The sequence below is a fragment of the Dendrobates tinctorius genome, unplaced genomic scaffold (assembly GCF_039654945.1).
Source record: "Dendrobates tinctorius isolate UK_male_01 unplaced genomic scaffold, ASM3965494v1 ptg000192l, whole genome shotgun sequence".
Taxonomy (NCBI): domain Eukaryota; kingdom Metazoa; phylum Chordata; class Amphibia; order Anura; family Dendrobatidae; genus Dendrobates; species Dendrobates tinctorius.
Genome location: NW_027361859.1, coordinates 1,348,991 through 1,367,092, shown reverse-complemented (window position 1 = coordinate 1,367,092; position 18,102 = coordinate 1,348,991). Strand labels below are relative to the sequence as shown.

At 44.8% G+C, this 18,102-nt stretch overlaps 2 pseudogenes; one reads left to right on the top strand and one right to left on the bottom strand.

Annotated features, from left to right (window-relative positions):
- Window positions 1-497: 497 nt before the first annotated feature.
- Window positions 498-1,664, bottom strand: LOC141055939 (uncharacterized; annotated as a pseudogene).
- An 826-nt stretch (window positions 1,665-2,490) lies between these two features.
- The window catches only part of LOC141055936 (fibroblast growth factor receptor substrate 2-like), a 55,605-nt pseudogene continuing 39,993 nt past the window's right edge, over window positions 2,491-18,102 (top strand).

Here is an 18,102-nt window from a genome sequence, read left to right as displayed (position 1 = left end):
TCCACTGTTCTCAGATCTTCGAATGATGTAGCACCTGTAAACAACATAAAGAAAATAATTAAAAATTATAAAAAAGTCAGGATGATCTAATAACGTACAATTAGATGAATATAACTTACCCTTGCTATGCATTAGGTGTAGGCGCAGGGAAAATCTTTCCATATCTTGTGGAGAGACAGAGTACATTCTTGGAATGATCTTGTCAGCACCTCTTTTTCTTGTCTTCCAAAACTTATTTGTCCAGACTTAATGGTAGGGTATTTCACAATATAAATACTGACGAGTTGATGGATCAGTTTGGTTTAGAACAAACCATTTCGCAAGTTTTGTTTTGTGCCATTACGCTGAGCTTTTTCCACAGAAAGCTGCTCCGTTCCATCCTCAAAGTAAACTGATTGTTGGAAAGGTAGGTGTACCGGAAGTCTTTCTACAGCATGGGAACGTGCAGACATCTCAAATTTTCACAGCCGCCACATTGCTTCAGGCGTTGCCAAATATCATGTATCGATGTAAGTCTTAATCTCGTCCCAGTGGTAGGTGCCGGTGTTGCTGACTTCGTTCACTTGAACAATGGCTGCATCATGTCCTTTGTACATTTACTTGAAAATATATTTGACGGTCTGGATGGAAGAGCAGATTTCCACATTTATGTGTGCGTTGTATTTCTGAGAGAGGTAGGGGTTGTATGGTACAACCCAACGGCTGTCAGCTTCCACATCCCTAATCTTGAGCTTAATGCCATCTTTTTCTCTGCAGTATACTGGATAACCATCCACATTAATATTTGTTTCTTCGCTGAAGTCTTTGGGAAACTTTTTGGAGCATGTCCGGATTCCTTTTACATCTTCCATACACGGTGAATTTCTATTTTGTTCTCCACAGAGCTCATGAATCATGCAGCTGGTGACAACATCATAAAGCTCCTTGTTAATATCCGGGTCAGGAATTTCTGCACAAACAGCATTGTCACAATCGATAGCTTCTCGAAACTTGTCTTCGTCGTCCAGAATTAAGAGCATATGGCAATGAGGAAGACCTGAAACAATAAAAGGATGCATTAAATGTGCATTATTAATCATTCCATTCTTAACATTACTGTTACGAACATTCAGATGAATGTACGTAATACCTCTTTTTTGAAATTCAATGACGTAGGTGTATGCCTTTACTTGTCCCATCACTCCTCATTTTTTTGCAGTCAAGTCATTTAGTAACTCTTGTAGCTTTAAGTGGAATATGGTAGATACCAAATCTGGGCAGTCTATTGCTGTTTCATGTTGTAAAAGGCCAGACTGAATTTCTTCCCACTTTAGGGGTCAAGTGATTGTAATAAATAAATCCGGCTTTCCAAATTTTGCTACCAAAGTCATCGCATCTTGGTAATTCTGTGTCATGGCACGTTTTCCACTGGTAAAAGAAGAGGGAAGTATGACGATGCGACCCGGTCTCAGATCTTGTTGTTCAGCCCTACTGTTGATATAATCCATAAGCCTGACATATAATTCTACTCTGAGCTTCTTTTGGTTTTGTATGTTCCAGTCCAGTTGCTGCGCTTCAACCTTTAGGTAGGCATCAATTATGTATTGTTGTGTCAGTTTGCCAGAATGTGACAGCGGGCTGAAGGATTGTCGATCCTGAAGGTGGTACGCATAGAATTCCCTCATCGACACATTTATGTTTATTTTTTTTCTTGTTCCCCTGCATCGTGACTGATATCTTCCTGTCCTTCATCGTCACCTTCCTCCATTTCATGACTTCCTTTTTGCAGTTCTCCTTTGCTTCCATATTCCAGGTTGCCATTCGTGTTCACCATACGGAAAGAGGAGTGGATAGACCATTGGATCACAGTTTGGGCTATGGTACACAATATTCTGTAGTCCTCGCTGCCCAATGGGATGAACGGTAATGTCTCTTTTGATCGGCGGCTCTCCATCCTCGGAGACAAACACAGCTGCAACTTCATTGGCTGTTGGCAAGTTGCATCGGTGAGAGTCGTGTTGTCTATCCTTGGTTATCCACATTTTGATTTTATGCTGGTCGTAGCCACCCTGATCAATCAAATCCTTCATCATCTTGAAAGCCTGAGCAAATGGGTTGATATCTCTGAGTAAACAGTCAATATTATTCATTATGTCCCTCTTGCATCCTTCATTTTGCTCATTATTTAATCGTTGAATGTTTATATACTCAGGGTCCAATATGTAGAGTTGTGAATATGAAGGAATATCAGATCTAAAGAAAGCACAAATATATTTTTAATTATTAAAAAAAGAGTAGGAATGAATTAAAAACGTATATTTAATTGTATTCAGGTCTTTTACCTTAGAGAAGTTGATGTACAGTGGTATACTTGTCCATGAATGACTAAAACGGGTGGGCCACTGGAAAATTTCATTGACTGAAATCCAAAGGATGCAAAGGCAAAAGCACTGTTGTACTTTCTGATGTTCTTTCTAAAATTTTTTGCCTCGTACGTATCTTCAGTTAACCATGCTTGAAACTGCTGAGGATATGCATTTACTTCACGTAAGTGTATGGTACCACTTCTGCAGCACGACGCAAACTTTGCACTGTGTAATTTTTCTTTCCAAAAGTGAGATGCACCGCAATCACTACACGTAACGTCTCGTTTTCCCACGTGGTGTTCACTGGGTATATTTTCTGGATTTCTTGCTGAAAACCTCGAAGGTGGTGGCAGTTTACGTCGACGGGCATTGTTGTTTTCAACTTCCGCAGGTGTCAAATTCCTTCTTCGATGACGCTGGTTATATATATCAGCTTCCCTATTTTCTGTCACTCGGTTGATATAAACCTTGTGATATCTCTCTCTGTCCTTATCAGTCTGCTCAGGTGTTCGTTGTTGATAACCAATCCTACGATTTTGTCGATGTTGTTGTGGAGCAGCGACTGCATCGTTGTCCGGATTTTCCTGCTGCCTGTGAGATGGACCTGGCGTCTCTTCTTGGCTCATTTTGTTTGGGAGAATGCGGATGCAATTAAATGTACGTTTACCTTGGCTGAAGTGGTTGAATTACATTGAAAGGAAGTGCTGGGTGTGGTAATGTGGGGGGGCGGAGCCTCATGTGGTAATGTGTGGGGACAGAGCCTCGTGTGGTGATGTGTGGGGACGCAGCCTCGTGTGGTAATGTGTGGGGATGGAGCCTCATGTGGTAATGTGTGGGGACGGAGCCTCGTGTGGTAATGTGTGGGGATGGAGCCTCATGTGGTAATGTGTGGGGACGGAGCCTCATGTGGTAATGTGTGGGAACGGAGCCTCGTGTGGTAATGTGTGGGGACGGAGCCTCGTGTCGTAATGTGTGGGGACGGAGCCTCATGTGGTAATGTGTGGGAACGGAGCCTCGTGTGGTAATGTGTGGGGACAGAGCCTCGTGTGGTGATGTGTGGGGACGCAGCCTCGTGTGGTAATGTGTGGGGATGGAGCCTCATGTGGTAATGTGTGGGGACGGAGCCTCGTGTCGTAATGTGTGGGGACGGAGCCTCATGTGGTAATGTGTGGGGATGGAGCCTCATGTGGTAATGTGTGGGGACGGAGCCTCGTGTGGTAATGTGTGGGGATGGAGCCTCATGTGGTAATGTGTGGGGACGGAGCCTCGTGTCGTAATGTGTGGGGACGGAGCCTCATGTGGTAATGTGTGGGAACGGAGCCTCGTGTGGTAATGTGTGGGGACGGAGCCTCGTGTCGTAATGTGTGGGGACGGAGCCTCATGTGGTAATGTGTGGGAACGGAGCCTCGTGTGATAATGTGTGGGGACAGAGCCTCGTGTGGTGATGTGTGGGGACGCAGCCTCGTGTGGTAATGTGTGGGGATGGAGCCTCATGTGGTAATGTGTGGGGACGGAGCCTCGTGTGGTAATGTGTGGGGATGGAGCCTCATGTGGTAATGTGTGGGGACGGAGCCTCGTGTCGTAATGTGTGGGGACGGAGCCTCATGTGGTAATGTGTGGGAACGGAGCCTCGTGTGGTAATGTGTGGGGACGGAGCCTCGTGTCGTAATGTGTGGGGACGGAGCCTCATGTGGTAATGTGTGGGAACGGAGCCTCGTGTGGTAATGTGTGGGGACAGAGCCTCGTGTGGTGATGTGTGGGGACGCAGCCTCGTGTGGTAATGTGTGGGGATGGAGCCTCGTGTGGTAATGTGTGGGGACGGAGCCTCGTGTGGTAATGTGTGGGGATGGAGCCTCATGTGGTAATGTGTGGGGACGGAGCCTCGTGTCGTAATGTGTGGGGACGGAGCCTCATGTGGTAATGTGTGGGAACGGAGCCTCGTGTGGTAATGTGTGGGGACGGAGCCTCGTGTCGTAATGTGTGGGGACGGAGCCTCATGTGGTAATGTGTGGGAACGGAGCCTCGTGTGGTAATGTGTGGGGACGGAGCCTCGTGTGGTAATGTGTGGTTACGGAGCCTCGTGTGGTAATGTGGGGGGATGGAGCCTCGTGTGGTAATGTGTGGGGACGGAGCCTCGTGTGGTAATGTGGGGGGACGCATCCTCGTGTGGTAATGTGGTGGGGAGCGGGATTATGTGTGGTAATGTGGTGGGGGGTGGGATTATGTGTGGTAATGTGGTAGATAGATATATAGATATATATTATATATATTCTTTATTACATATCTAAATATATATATTGTATTTTTCTAAAATATATACATATATATATATATTATACAGTATACATTACATATATTATATATAATGTATATATTTTATATATATATATATATATATATATATGTGTGTGTGTGTCACTGACATATGAATGCATATGTATGTACTCTGAGTATATATCTAGTGTTTTGTGAGCTCAGTGTTATTTTACTAAATCCGACAAATGAATTATCACCTATTCTGCTATGTATCTCTCTAATATATATATATATATTCACCTATTCTATGTGTATACATGTAGTATATCTTTTGTATTAGAACATGTCAGTGTGATTTTAATGTCTAGCCGCATATGAATTACCAGCTTATCTATCTATCTAACAAAAATACATACATACATGTCAGTGACACAAACAAACATATATATGTATTTATATTAGATAGATCGATAGATAAGCCGGCAATTCATATGCAGCTAGACAGTAAAATCACACTGACAGCTCAAAAAAGAATAGACAGAATAGATATATACACATAGAATACATATATATATACACACACGTCAGTGACACACACATATATACAGTTGTGGCCAAAAGTATTGACACCCCTGCAATTCTGTCAGATAATACTCAGTTTCTTCCTGAAAATGATTGCAAACACAAATTCTTTGGTATTATTATCTTCATTTAATTTGTCTTAAATGAAAAAACACAAAAGAGAATGAAGCAAAAAGCAAAACATTGATCATTTCACACAAAACTCCAAAAATGGGCCAAACAAAAGTATTGGCACCCTCAACCTAATACTTAGTTGCACAACCTTTAGCCAAAATAACTGCGATCAACCGCTTCCGGTAACCATCAATGAGTTTCTTACAATGCTCTGCTGGAATTTTAGACCATTCTTCTTTGGCAAACTGCTCCAGGTCCCTGATATTTGAAGGGTGCCTTCTCCAAACTGCCATTTTTAGATCTTTCCACAGGTATTCTATGGGATTCATGTCTGGACTCATTGCTGGCCACCTTAGAAGTCTCCAGTGCTTTCTCTCAAACCATTTTCTAGTGCTTTTTGAAGAGTGTTTTGGGTCATTGTCCTGCTAGAAGACCCATGACCTCTGAGGGAGACCCAGCTTTCTCACACTGGGCCCTACATTATGCTGCAAAATTTGTTGGTAGTCTTCAGACTTCATAATGCCATGCACATGGTCAAGCAGTCCAGTGCCGGAGGCAGCAAAGCAACCCCAAAACATCAGGGAACCTCCGCCATGTTTGACTGTAGGGACCGTGTTCTTTTCTTTGAATGCCTCTTTTTTTCTCCTGTAAACTCTATGTTGATGCCTTTGCCCAAAAAGCTCTACTTTTGTCTCATCTGACCAGAGAACATTGTTCCAAAACGTTTTAGGCTTTTCAGGTAAGTTTTGGCAAACTTCAGCCTGGCTTTTTTATGTCTCGGGGTAAGAAGTGGGGTCTTCCTGGGTCTCCTACCATACAGTCCCTTTTCATTCAGACGCCGATGGATAGTATGGGTTGACACTGTTGTACCCTCGGACTGCAGGGCAGCTTGAACTTGTTTGGATGTTAGTCGAGGTTCTTTATCCAACATCCGCACAATCTTGCGTTGAAATCTCTTGTCAATTTTTCTTTTCTGTCCACATCTAGGGAGGTTAGCCACAGTGCCATGGGCTTTAAACTTCTTGATGACACTGCGCACGGTAGACACAGGAACATTCAGGTCTTTGGAGATGGACTTGTAGCCTTGAGATTGCTCATGCTTCCTCACAATTTGGTTTCTCAAGTCCTCAGACAGTTCTTTGGTCTTCTTTCTTTTCTCCATGCTCAATGTGGTACACACAAGGACACAGGACAGAGGTTGAGTCAACTTTAATCCATGTCAACTGGCTGCAAGTGTGATTTAGTTATTACCAACACCTGTTAGGTGCCACAGGTAAGTTACAGGTGCTGTTAATTACACAAATTAGAGAAGCATCACATGATTTTTCGAACAGTGCCAATACTTTTGTCCACCCTCTTTTTTATGTTTGGTGTGGAATTATATCCAATTTGGCTTTAGGACAATTCTTTTTGTGTTTTTTCATTTAAGACAAATTAAATGAAGATAATACCAAAGAATTTGTGTTTGCAATCATTTTCAGGAAGAAACTGAGTATTATCTGACAGAATTGCAGGGGTAAAAAGAATTCAAAGATGGGTTGAAATAAAAATCACCAGGATGAAAAAGTTCGTAAAAAATAATAACAATAATAATAATAAATAATACAATCTGTTAAAAATAAAAATGCCTTTATTGAAATATTGGCACAACAATTAAATGCATTAAAGATATATGTATATATATAATAAAATAAGATAATAGCATATACAACTACAAAAGCAATATATTTATGGACAATGGAAAAACCAGTCCATAGCAAAAGGCTTAATTAGTAATCCAGGTACAAAAAAGTGCATGAATAAAGTGACATAGAATATCTAATAAGTGTGCCCAGAGTGCAAAAAGTGCTATTGTGCAAAGGAATTATACATACAAATCGCCATGAGGCGTGTGCAAGACACAAAATATAAAATACCTGTAAGCCAATTGGTGCTATATGGGTTGTATAAGAACGCGCCCCGACGCGCGTTTCGGAAATAGAATCTCCTTCGTCAGGGGGATAGATAGATAGAATTGCAGGGGTGTCAATACTTTTGGCCACAACTGTATCTGTGTATTCTATGTGTATATATCTATTCTAACATGTCAGTGTGATTGTACAGTAGCCGCATATGAATTGTCGGCTTTTTCAAAGGACACCGGTGCGTATCAATCGGACAGCACTCACATGGTGCGAGTGCTGTCAGATTTTTTATCGCACCCATTGACTTGCATTGGCGATTTTCACCTGAAAATCACAGCAAATTGCAGCATGCTGCGATTTTTTTTCTCAATCCGATTTCAGCTGAGAAAAAAAAAAATTGGTCAGAGTGCAATACGATTTTTAATCAGATTACACTCATCCGATTTTCGCACCAGTGATTATGAGCCCTTAAAGGGCCATTATTAAACAGTGGGTCTACTAAACTGATATAGCCTATGCAGTGAGTGGATGGGCTGCCAAGAATTACGACGCACCCCTTGGGGATGTACATGTTTTTTGTATTTTGGTGATGGGCATCATAACACCCTTGCCAAAACATAGAGTGGCCGGAGCATGTCTGAATACGTTCACCCAGGTGTTCAAGTGGTGGTGGACGGTGAGGATAAGGAGGAGGAGGACGACGACGACAAACAGCCAAAATCAGGAAGCGTATACCCATGTTTGGTTGTGAAGAGGTGCATGGGAATACACCTCCCAAAAAAACACTACATTGGAGTTTATGCTTCGCTGTCATCATTTGGTGGTGTCGAGAAGTCAGGCCCAATCCATCCCTTGTTCATTTTTATAAGAGCCAGCCTGTCTGCATTTTCCATAGAAAGGCAAATGCGCTTATCTGTGGTAATGCCACCAGCAGCACTAAAAACCCTCTCAGCCAAAACACTAGCGGTAGGGTAGGCCAGAACCTCCAAGGCGTAGAGAGCCAGCACATGCCACGTGTTCAGCTTGGATACCCAATAATTAAAAGGCGCAGAGGAATCACGGAGGATGTTAGTATGGTCAGCAAGGTACTCCCTCAGCATCTTAGAAAACATTGCATTTCTTGTGAGATTACCCCACGTCACAGTGCATGGGCGATGGGAGGGTCTTAGAAAACTGTCCGAGAACTTTGCCAGTGCTCCCCTGCCTCTGATGGAGTGAATTTGTGTCTGCTTCGCCTGTCCTGCTTGGTTGGCCAATGAACTGTCATCTCTGCCGCCAGCATTTTGACAAGGGAATTTTTTTTAATAATTCTGCAACAATGACCCTATGGTACTGCACCATTTTGGTACACCTGTCTGCCTCTGAAACAAGAGATTGAAAGTTATCCGTGTAGCGTGGGTCTACAACTGTCACTAGCCAGTAATGACTGGTACCCATTATTTTGACATTATGAGGGTCACGGGAAAGGCAGCACAACATAAAGTCAGCTGTTGTGAGTTCATTTTCCCCTTCATTACTGAGGCCCGAGGAACTCCCTCTTCTGGTAAAGAAAGGTAGTGAGCCTGATTGTCAAACACCTGAGGCTGATGATTGTGACTGGCTGAGTGGAGTTACGGACTGGATATAATGCTGCCGACGCCCTTCTGCCCTGCGGGTGATTTCTCTTTGTGATCCTTGGAGACCAGTCTGAATTCCTGCTCCTCCAAAGCTAAGTTTGCTGCTCGACCTTTTGCTTTTGTGCTTTGACTTTGTTTTTGCTTTGTTTTTCTGGATTTCTACCATTCCCTGCTGGGGTGTGCTGAATTCATTTAGCTCTGTCTTCTGAAAATACTTGAGTGCTGATTCAGTTTTTGAAGCCTAGCTACTTCAGGGCCTTTTTCATATCAGCTGGTTGGCTTATGTCTTTGATAGGGTTTTGTCAGATTGCAGACAGCAGCCTTCCTGTCCTTTCCTGTCTAGGTAGTTTTGGGGCCCCGTCTTTGCTCAATCTATCTTTCTGTCTGTGTTAGTATTTTCATCTTGCTTCACCGTCATTATATGTTGGGGGCTGCCTATTGCTTTGGGGTCTGCTCTGGGGCAGTTTAGATTTCCCCTTTCTTTCTTTAGGCCTATGTATTTCTCTGGCTGTGATCGAGGGGTCTAGGGCATCGTAGGAACCCCCCACGGCTACTGCTAGTTGTGTTGATAGGTTCAGGGGTCTGCAATCTGATAGTTGCCAACTTCTCTGGTTTTCTGGACTTAGCTTGTATTTCTGCTTTTGCCTCCAACGGTGACTCATTCATAACAGAATCACCCGCCATACCGCAGATTCTAGGGTACTCAATAGCAGGAAAGAATTGTAAAAAAAAAAAAAAAAAAGTGTGTATATTTTTTCCTCTATATCTCTGAGGCCGTATGGGGAATTTTTTTTTTTCTCTCAATGGAGATAAAGCAATTGTCTGATCGTGTGGATCAGCTCGCTGCTGAAGTGCGGGGAATTTCCGCCTACCTTGCTCATTCACATGCTGCTGAACCAAAGATTCCTACACCTGATGTATTTTTTGGGGATCGGTCTAAATTTTTGAATTTCAAAAATAATTCTAAATTATTTTTTGCCTTGAAGCCTAACTCGTCAGGGAGCTCCGCGCAGCAGGTTAAAATTGTCATCTCTTTGCTGCGTGGCGATCCCCAGGATTGGGCGTTTTCTTTGAAACCAGATGATCCTATTCTGACTAATGTGAACGCATTCTTTCAAGCTTTGGGGTTGTTGTATGATGAACCTAATGCCATTGATCTGGCTGAAAAGACCCTGCTGGCATTGAGCCAGGGTCGTGATTCTGCAGAATTGTACTGTCAAAAATTCCGAAAGTGGGCAGTACTTACTACCTGGAATGATAATGCCTTGGCTGCTCTCTTTCGGAAGGGGTTGTCAGAAGCCGTAAAAGATACTATGGTGGGATTTCCTGTTCCCTCTGGTCTTGACGATTCTATGTCATTAGCCATTCAGGTTGATCGGCGTTTGCGCGAACGCAGAGCTGCACGAGAGGTGTTGCCACCTGTTGAACAAATGTCTGAACCTATGCAATGTGATACAGTTTTTTCCAGAGAGCAGCGTCAGGAGTTCAGAAGGCGTAATAAGTTGTGTTTTTTCTGTGGAGATGCCTCGCATATTATTTCTGTCTGTCCCAAACGAGAGAAACGCTTTGCACACACGTTTTCTGTTGGGGGTGTTCAACCTAAGTTTCTTCTGGCTATTACTCTGATCTGCTCCCTGTCCACATTTTCCGCCAAGGCGTTTGTGGATTCGGGAGCAGCTCTAAACCTAATGGACTTGGATTTTGCTAAACGTTGTGGATTTCCGATGACACCTCTGCAGACGCCTATCCCTTTGAGGGGAATTGATGCTACTCCTTTGGCTAAAAATAAACCCCAGTTTTGGACTCAGGTGGTAATGCGGGTCGCCCCAGACCATCAAGAAAATTGCAGATTTCTGGTGTTGCATAATCTGCATGATACTGTTGTTCTGGGGTTTCCCTGGTTACAGATTCATAATCCAGTTTTGGATTGGAAATCTGTGTCTGTGGTGAGTTGGGGTTGTCGGTGTGCCTTTAGTGAGGCTCCGGTGTTTTCCACCTCTCCTCAGTCGCATGATGTTCCTGATTATTTGGCGGACTTTTATGAAGAATTTAGTGAGAATGAGTCTGCGTCTCTGCCTCCTCATAAGAGTTATGACTGTGCAATTGAACTGAGCCCGGGGTGTAAATTTCCAAAGGGTCGGCTCTTCAATTTATCTGTACCCGAGCACAAGGCTATGCGATCCTATATTAAGGAGGCATTGGAGAAGGGTCATATTTGACCATCCTCGTCACCCTTGGGTGCCGGTTTCTTTTCTGTAGCCAAAAAGGATGGATCATTAAGACCTTGTATTGATTATCGTGCCCTCAACAAAATTACTGTTAAATATCAGTATCCATTACCCCTGATTTCTGATCTATTCTCCAGAGTTAAAGGTGCTTGCTGGTTTACCAAGCTTGACCTCAGGGGGGCGTATAATCTTATTCGCATTAAGCATGGGGATGAATGGAAGACGGCGTTTAATACTCCGGAGGGACATTTTGAGTACCTGGTGATGCCTTTTGGGCTCACTAATGCCCCTTCTGTCTTCCAGTGCTTCATGAACGATATTTTCCGAGATTTTGTCGATACATTTTTGATTATCTATCTGGATGATATTTTGATCTTCTCCAAGGATTGGGATTCTCATGTGGAACATATTCGGACTGTGTTCCGGATCTTGAGAGAGAATTCCCTGTGTGTCAAGGAATCTAAATGCCTTTTTGGAGTACAGAGGATTTCTTTTTTGGGATTTATTTTGTCCCCGTCAACTACTGAAATGGATCCGGCCAAGGTACAGGCCATTCACGATTGGGTTCAGCCCACTTCTTTGAAGGCCCTCCAGAAGTTTTTGGGTTTTGCTAATTTTTATCGGAAATTTATAGCAAAATTTTCTAGTATTGCCAAGCCATTGACTGATTTGACTAAAAAGGGTGCTGATGTGTTAAATTGGTCTCCGGAGGCTGTTTCTTCCTTTCAGGAGTTGAAGCGAAGATTCACCTCCGCCCCGGTTTTGCGCCAACCTGATGTCTCACTTCCATTCCAGGTAGAGGTGGATGCTTCTGAGATTGGTGCAGGAGCTGTTTTGTCCCAAAAGGATCCTGTAACACCTAAAATGAATCCCTGTGCTTTCTTTTCCCGAAAGTTCTCTCCATCTGAACGTAACTATGATGTGGGGAATAGGGAACTGTTGGCCATGAAATGGGCATTTGAGGAGTGGAGACATTGGTTAGAGGGAGCTAAGCATCAAGTTGTGGTCCTCACTGACCACAAGAATTTAATTTACCTAGAGTCGGCTAAGCGCTTGAACCCTAGACAGGCTAGGTGGGCCTTGTTTTTTTACACGTTTTGATTTTGTGGCTTCTTTTCTTCCTGGAACAAAGAATGTCAAGGGAGACACCCTCTCTAGGAGCTTCCTTGCTGATTCTCCTGTGGTGACCAAGCCTGCTACCATCTTAGGCGAAGGGGTAGTTCTTTCTGCCATCTCGCCCGATTTGAGACGTGCTCTGGAAGAGTTCCAGGAGGACAAACCTGAGCGTTGTCCCAGTGGAAAGTTGTATGTTCCTGACCAGTGGAAGAAGAGAGTGATGTCTGAAGTTCATTGCTCTGCTCTGGCTGGTCATCCAGGTATTTTTGGTACTAGAGATCTGGTGAGTCGGTTTTTTTGGTGGCCCTCCTTGTCTCGTGATGTCAGGAATTTTGTGCAGTCCTGTGGGACGTGCTCCCGGTCTAAATTGTGCTCTCGCTCTAGTGGGTTGTTGATGCCTTTGCCTGTCCCCAAGAGGCCATGGACCCATATTTCAATGGATTTTATCTCTGATATGCCTGTCTCTCAGAGGATGACTGTTATTTGGGTGATTTGTGATAGGTTCTCTAAGATGGTTCATCTTGTACCACTCCCTAAGTTGCCGTCTTCCTCTAAGTTGGTGCCCCTGTTTTTACAACAGGTGGTTCGTTTGCACGGGATTCCTGAGAACATTGTATCTGACAGAGGAGTTCAGTTTGTGTCTAGATTTTGGAGAACTTTCTGTTCCAGGCTGGGAATTCAGTTATCCTTCTCCTCTGCTTTTCACCCTCAGACCAATGGGCAGACAGAGAGAACAAACCAGACCTTGGAGTCATATTTGAGATGTTTTATTTCTGCTGATCAGGATGATTGGGTTTAATTTTTGCCCTTGGCCGAATTTGCTTTGAATAATAGAGCTAGTTCTGCCACTTTGATGTCACCTTTTTTTTGTAACTTTGGGTTTCATCCTCGATTTTCTTCAGGGCAGGTGGAGCCCTCTGCCTGCCCAGGTGTTGACACTGTGGTGAGAGAATGCACCAGATCTGGGACCAAGTGGTGGATAAGTTATCTCTCTCCCAGGAGAAGGCCCAGCGGTTTTCCAACCGACATAGGACCATTGGTCCCCAGTTTATGGTTGGTGATATGGTGTGGTTATCATCAAAAAATATTGCTATGAAGGTGGCTTCTCTTAAGTTTAAGCCTAGATTTATTGGACCTTACAAGATTGTGGAGATTATTAATCCGGTCTCTTTTCGTTTGGCTCTTCCTGTCACATTTAAAATCCATAGTGTGTTCCATAAATCTTTGTTGAAGAGGTTTGTTGAACCTGTTGTTCCGGGGTTGGCACCTCCAGACCCTGTATTGGTTGAAGGTAACATGGAGTATGAGGTAGAGAAAGTACTGGATTCCCGTCTGGCTAGACGGAGACTCCAGTATTTGGTTAAGTGGAAGGGTTATGGTCAGGAGGATAATTCCTGGGTCTCCGCCTCTGATATTCATGCCAAACGATTGGTGCGTGCCTTTCATCGGGCTCACCCTGATCGCCCTGGTGGCATAGTTGAGGGTTCGGTGACCCCTCCTCAAGGGGGAGGTACTGTTGTGAGTTCATTTTCCCCTTCATTACTGAGGCCCGAGGAACTCCCTCTTCTGGTAAAGAAAGGTAGTGAGCCTGATTGTCAAACACCTGAGGCTGATGATTGTGACTGGCTGAGTGGAGTTACGGACTGGATATAATGCTGCCGACGCCCTTCTGCCCTGCGGGTGATTTCTCTTTGGGATCCTTGGAGACCAGTCTGAATTCCTGCTCCTCCAAAGCTAAGTTTGCTGCTCGGCCTTTTGCTTTTGTGCTTTGACTTTGTTTTTGCTTTGTTTTTCTGGATTTCTGCCATTCCCTACTGGGGTGTGCTGAATTCATTTAGCTCTGTCTTCTGAAAATACCTGAGTGCTGATTCAGTTTTTGAAGCCTAGCTGCTTCAGGGCCTTTTTCATATCAGCTGGTTGGCTTATGTCTTTGATAGGGTTTTGTCAGATTGCAGACAGCAGCCTTCCTGTCCTTTCCTGTCTAGGTAGTTTTGGGGCCCCGTCTTTGCTCAGTCTATCTTTCTGTCTGTGTTAGTATTTTCATCTTGCTTCACTGTCATTATATGTTGGGGGCTGCCTATTGCTTTGGGGTCTGCTCTGGGGCAGTTTAGATTTCCCCTTTCTTTCTTTAGGCCTATGTATTTCTCCGGCTGTGATTGAGGGGTCTAGGGCATCGTAGGAACCCCCCACGGCTACTGCTAGTTGTGTTGATAGGTTCAGGGGTCTGCAATCTGATAGTTGCCAACTTCTCTGGTTTTCTGGACTTAGCTTGTATTTCTGCTTTTGCCTCCTACGGTGACTCATTCATAACAGTCAGCCATTCGTGCCAGACTGTAACAGGCAAGCCTTCCATGTCCTCACCAACAGGTAAACTGACCAAGGTGTCCTCCTCCACGTTTGGATGACATGAGGTTGGGCTGTGTGAAATCACCCTGTATGGTTCCTTGATCCATATCCTCATGCTCCGCCTGCAATACATCCTCTTTCATTGTGAGCAGAGAGCTTTTCAGAATGCAGATGAGTGGGATAGTGATGCTAATTATGGCCTCATCGCCGCTCACCATCTTGGTGGACTCCTCAAAGTTTTGGAGGATGCTTCATATGTCTGACTTCCATGTCCACTCCTGAGGTCTTATGTGTTGAGGCAAACCTGAAAAACGACAGCCTTGTTGATGTTGGTATTCAACAACTGACCGCTTCTGCTCACAAATCCTTTCTAACATATGCAGTGTAGAGTTCCAACGCATGGGGACATCACACACCAGTCGGTGAGCTGGAATCTGCAATCGCTGCTGAAGCACGGCATGGCGGCTGAAGCTGTAGCTGACTTTCTAAAATGTGCACACGGGCGTCGTACTTTAACCAGCAGATACGGCAGCTCCGGATAGCTTTTTAAAAAACATTGAACAACGAGGTTCAGCACATGTGCCAGTCATGATATGTGTGTCAGTTCGCCTCGCATCAGAGCTGCCACCAGGTTTCTGCCATTGTCACACACAACTGTTGTGAGTTCATTTTCCCCTCCGTCACTGAGGCCTGGTGAACTCCCTATTCTAGTGAAGGAAGGTAGTGAGCCTGATTATCAGGCACCTGGGACTAATGAAGACAATTGGCTGAGTGGAGTCACTGACTGAATTTAAGGCAGCCTACGCCCTTTCTGCCCTGCGGGTGATTTCTCTGTGGACTCTTGGACACCAGTCTGATTCCTGCTCTCCTAAAGCTAGGTTTTCTGTTTTGCCTTTTTGCATTTAAGATTTGTTGTTTTTCTTGCTTTTTGGATTCTGCCACTCCCTGCTGGAGTGTGCAGTGTTCCGTGAGCTCTGTCTTCTGAAAGTACCTGAGTGCTGATTTAGTTTTTGAAGCTTAGTTGCTTCAGGGCCATTTTTATATCAGCTTGTTGGCTTTTGTCTCTGATAGGGTTTTGGCAGATTGCAGACAGCAGCCTTCCTATCCGTTCCTATCTAGGTAGTTTTTGGGCCCCGTCTTTGCTCAGCCTGTCTTTCTGTCTGTGTAAGTGTTTTCATCTTGCTTCACCGTCATTATATGTGGGGGGCTGCCTATTGCTTTGGGGTCTGCTCTGGGGCAGTTAGATTTCCCCTTTCCTTCTTTAGGCCTATGTATCTCTCCGGCTGTGATCGAGGGGTCTAGGTCATCGTAGGAACCCCCCACGGCTACTGCTAGTTGTGTTGATAGGTTCAGGGGTCTGCAATCTGATAGTTGCCAACTTCTCTGGTTTTCTGGACTTAGCTAGCATTTCTGTTTTTGCCTCCTACGGTGACTCAATCATAACACACAACCATGCCTGGCTAGAGATTCAGTGGTGTCAGCCACACATCTGCCTGCTCTTTCAGAGCTGTCGACAACTCTTTAGCATTGTGCGGTTTGTCACCTAAGAAAATTAGCTTCAGCACAGCCTGTTGCCGCTTTGCTTGGCAGTGCTGCAGTGCCTCCAGCTTGTGAGTGATGTGCTCATTTTGGACATGGAGGCTGAAGAGGAGGAGGAGGTGGTGCGGGAGATGTACACAGTGGGGGCAACCCTGATTGAGGTAGGGCCCACAATCCTTGGCAACAGAAGAACGAGTTGCATCCTAAACTCTGACTGGGGCCCAGCTTCCACTATGTTAACCCATCGAGATGTACTGTCCCTGGCCACAAGCACTTGTCCATGTGTCCGTGGTTAGGTGTACCTTCCCAGTAAATGCATTGTTGAGGGCATGGGTAATGTTGAGGAACATGTGCTTGTGTAATGCCAGGACAGCACAGCAGAAGAAATAGTGGCGGAAAGCTTCTGTCTCCATGAGCCTAAAAGGCAACATTTCGACCGCAAGCAGACAAGAAATATGAGAATTGAGTACTGTGGCCTGTAGGGTGTTGGCTGCGTATTTATGCTTACGTTCCAATGACTGAGGTATGGACAACTGAAGGCTGCGCTGGGACAAGGACATGGATTTTCTTGATGATGGTGCTATTTGACTGTGGGCAATGCCAGGTGCAGGGCAGGAGGCATCATTGCATGCACCATGGACAGGGGATTGGCTTGCACGCACAACACTGGAAGAAGCTGTGGTGTCACCCGCAGACACTGTTCCTGCAGCATGGGCTGGGGCCCACTAAGTCGGGTGCTTTGCTGCCATGTGCCTGATCATGCTGGTTGTGGTAAGGCTGGTAGTTTTGCTACCCCTACTGATGCAGGCATGACAGGTGTTGCAAACGGCCTGTTTGGGGTTATCTGCAGAGTTTTTAAAAAATATCCAGACTCGGGAAGACCTAACAATCGTACTGGCAACTTCCGACAGGTTGGTGTTACGGAGAATGGTTCTACACCTTCTGTCTGCAGCCACCACACTGCTTCTTCCTGCCTGAAGTGGTGTGATGCCTACATCCCCCTGTGTGCTGCTGTCCTCGCTCTGCATGTCCTCTTGCCAGGTTGGGTCTGTTGCTAGATCATTCACCACCTCAACTTCCACTTTCCCACCCTGGTCCTCCTCCTGACTTTCCGACAATTGGATCTCATCATTGTCCTCCTCTTGTGAATGTGGCTGCTCAAAGATTTGTGCATCGCTACATGGAATATCATCTTGCCCCGCTTCAAGTGGACCGGGCGAGAGGCACAAGTCTCCAAATGGAAAACTGAACAGCGCTTCGGAGTGTCCGAGTGTGTGATCAGTTGGCTCAGGGAACTCAGCATGTTGGGAGGAAGGAGGATCAGGGTAAGGAATATGTGGTCCAGATTCACTGCTACTGTGACTTGACCGTGTTGAAGACAGGGTGCTGGTGGATGAGTAACTGGAACCAACAACCTTTTCACACTGCTCAGGCTTCAACAGTGCTGTCTTGCCGCTGTCCCCTAGGACTTCAAACACTAAGGTCCAGCAAGAAGATGTGGGTGTTTTTGGTGGGCCAATTTCAGCTTGCCCACGGCCTCAGCCTGCACCATCACGTCCACTTCCCCATTCTTGCCACGCGCCTTGCTCATTGTAAATGGACTAGAATATTATACACGATCACTGCAAAAGAGTGATTTGGGAAGCAACTTGTATGTGATACGTGTGCTGGAAAACCACACTTCTACCTATCTGGACTTTAGGTAAAAATGTGTTTTGCCTTATCAGACTTAATAAGTACGTTAACAGACTGCAAAAAAATACAATGTGTAGGCCTAAAATGGCCAAATTTTTGGCAATGATAAATGAGGCCTCTTAGGGAGATAGCACAATGAAAAATGTGTGGCCTGTATTTTTATTTTTTGGCTAACTAGTGCTGTATATAAGTACTGTGACATCCAGGACAAAAAAAAAGGAAAACTGGCCTAAACTGGCCAAACTTTGAGCACGCACAGATATTACCTGGCATGGAGATACCACTACGGCAAATGTGTGGCCTTTTTTTGGCTAAATAGTGCTGTATTTAAGTACAGTGATAGAGTGATAGATACAGCAAA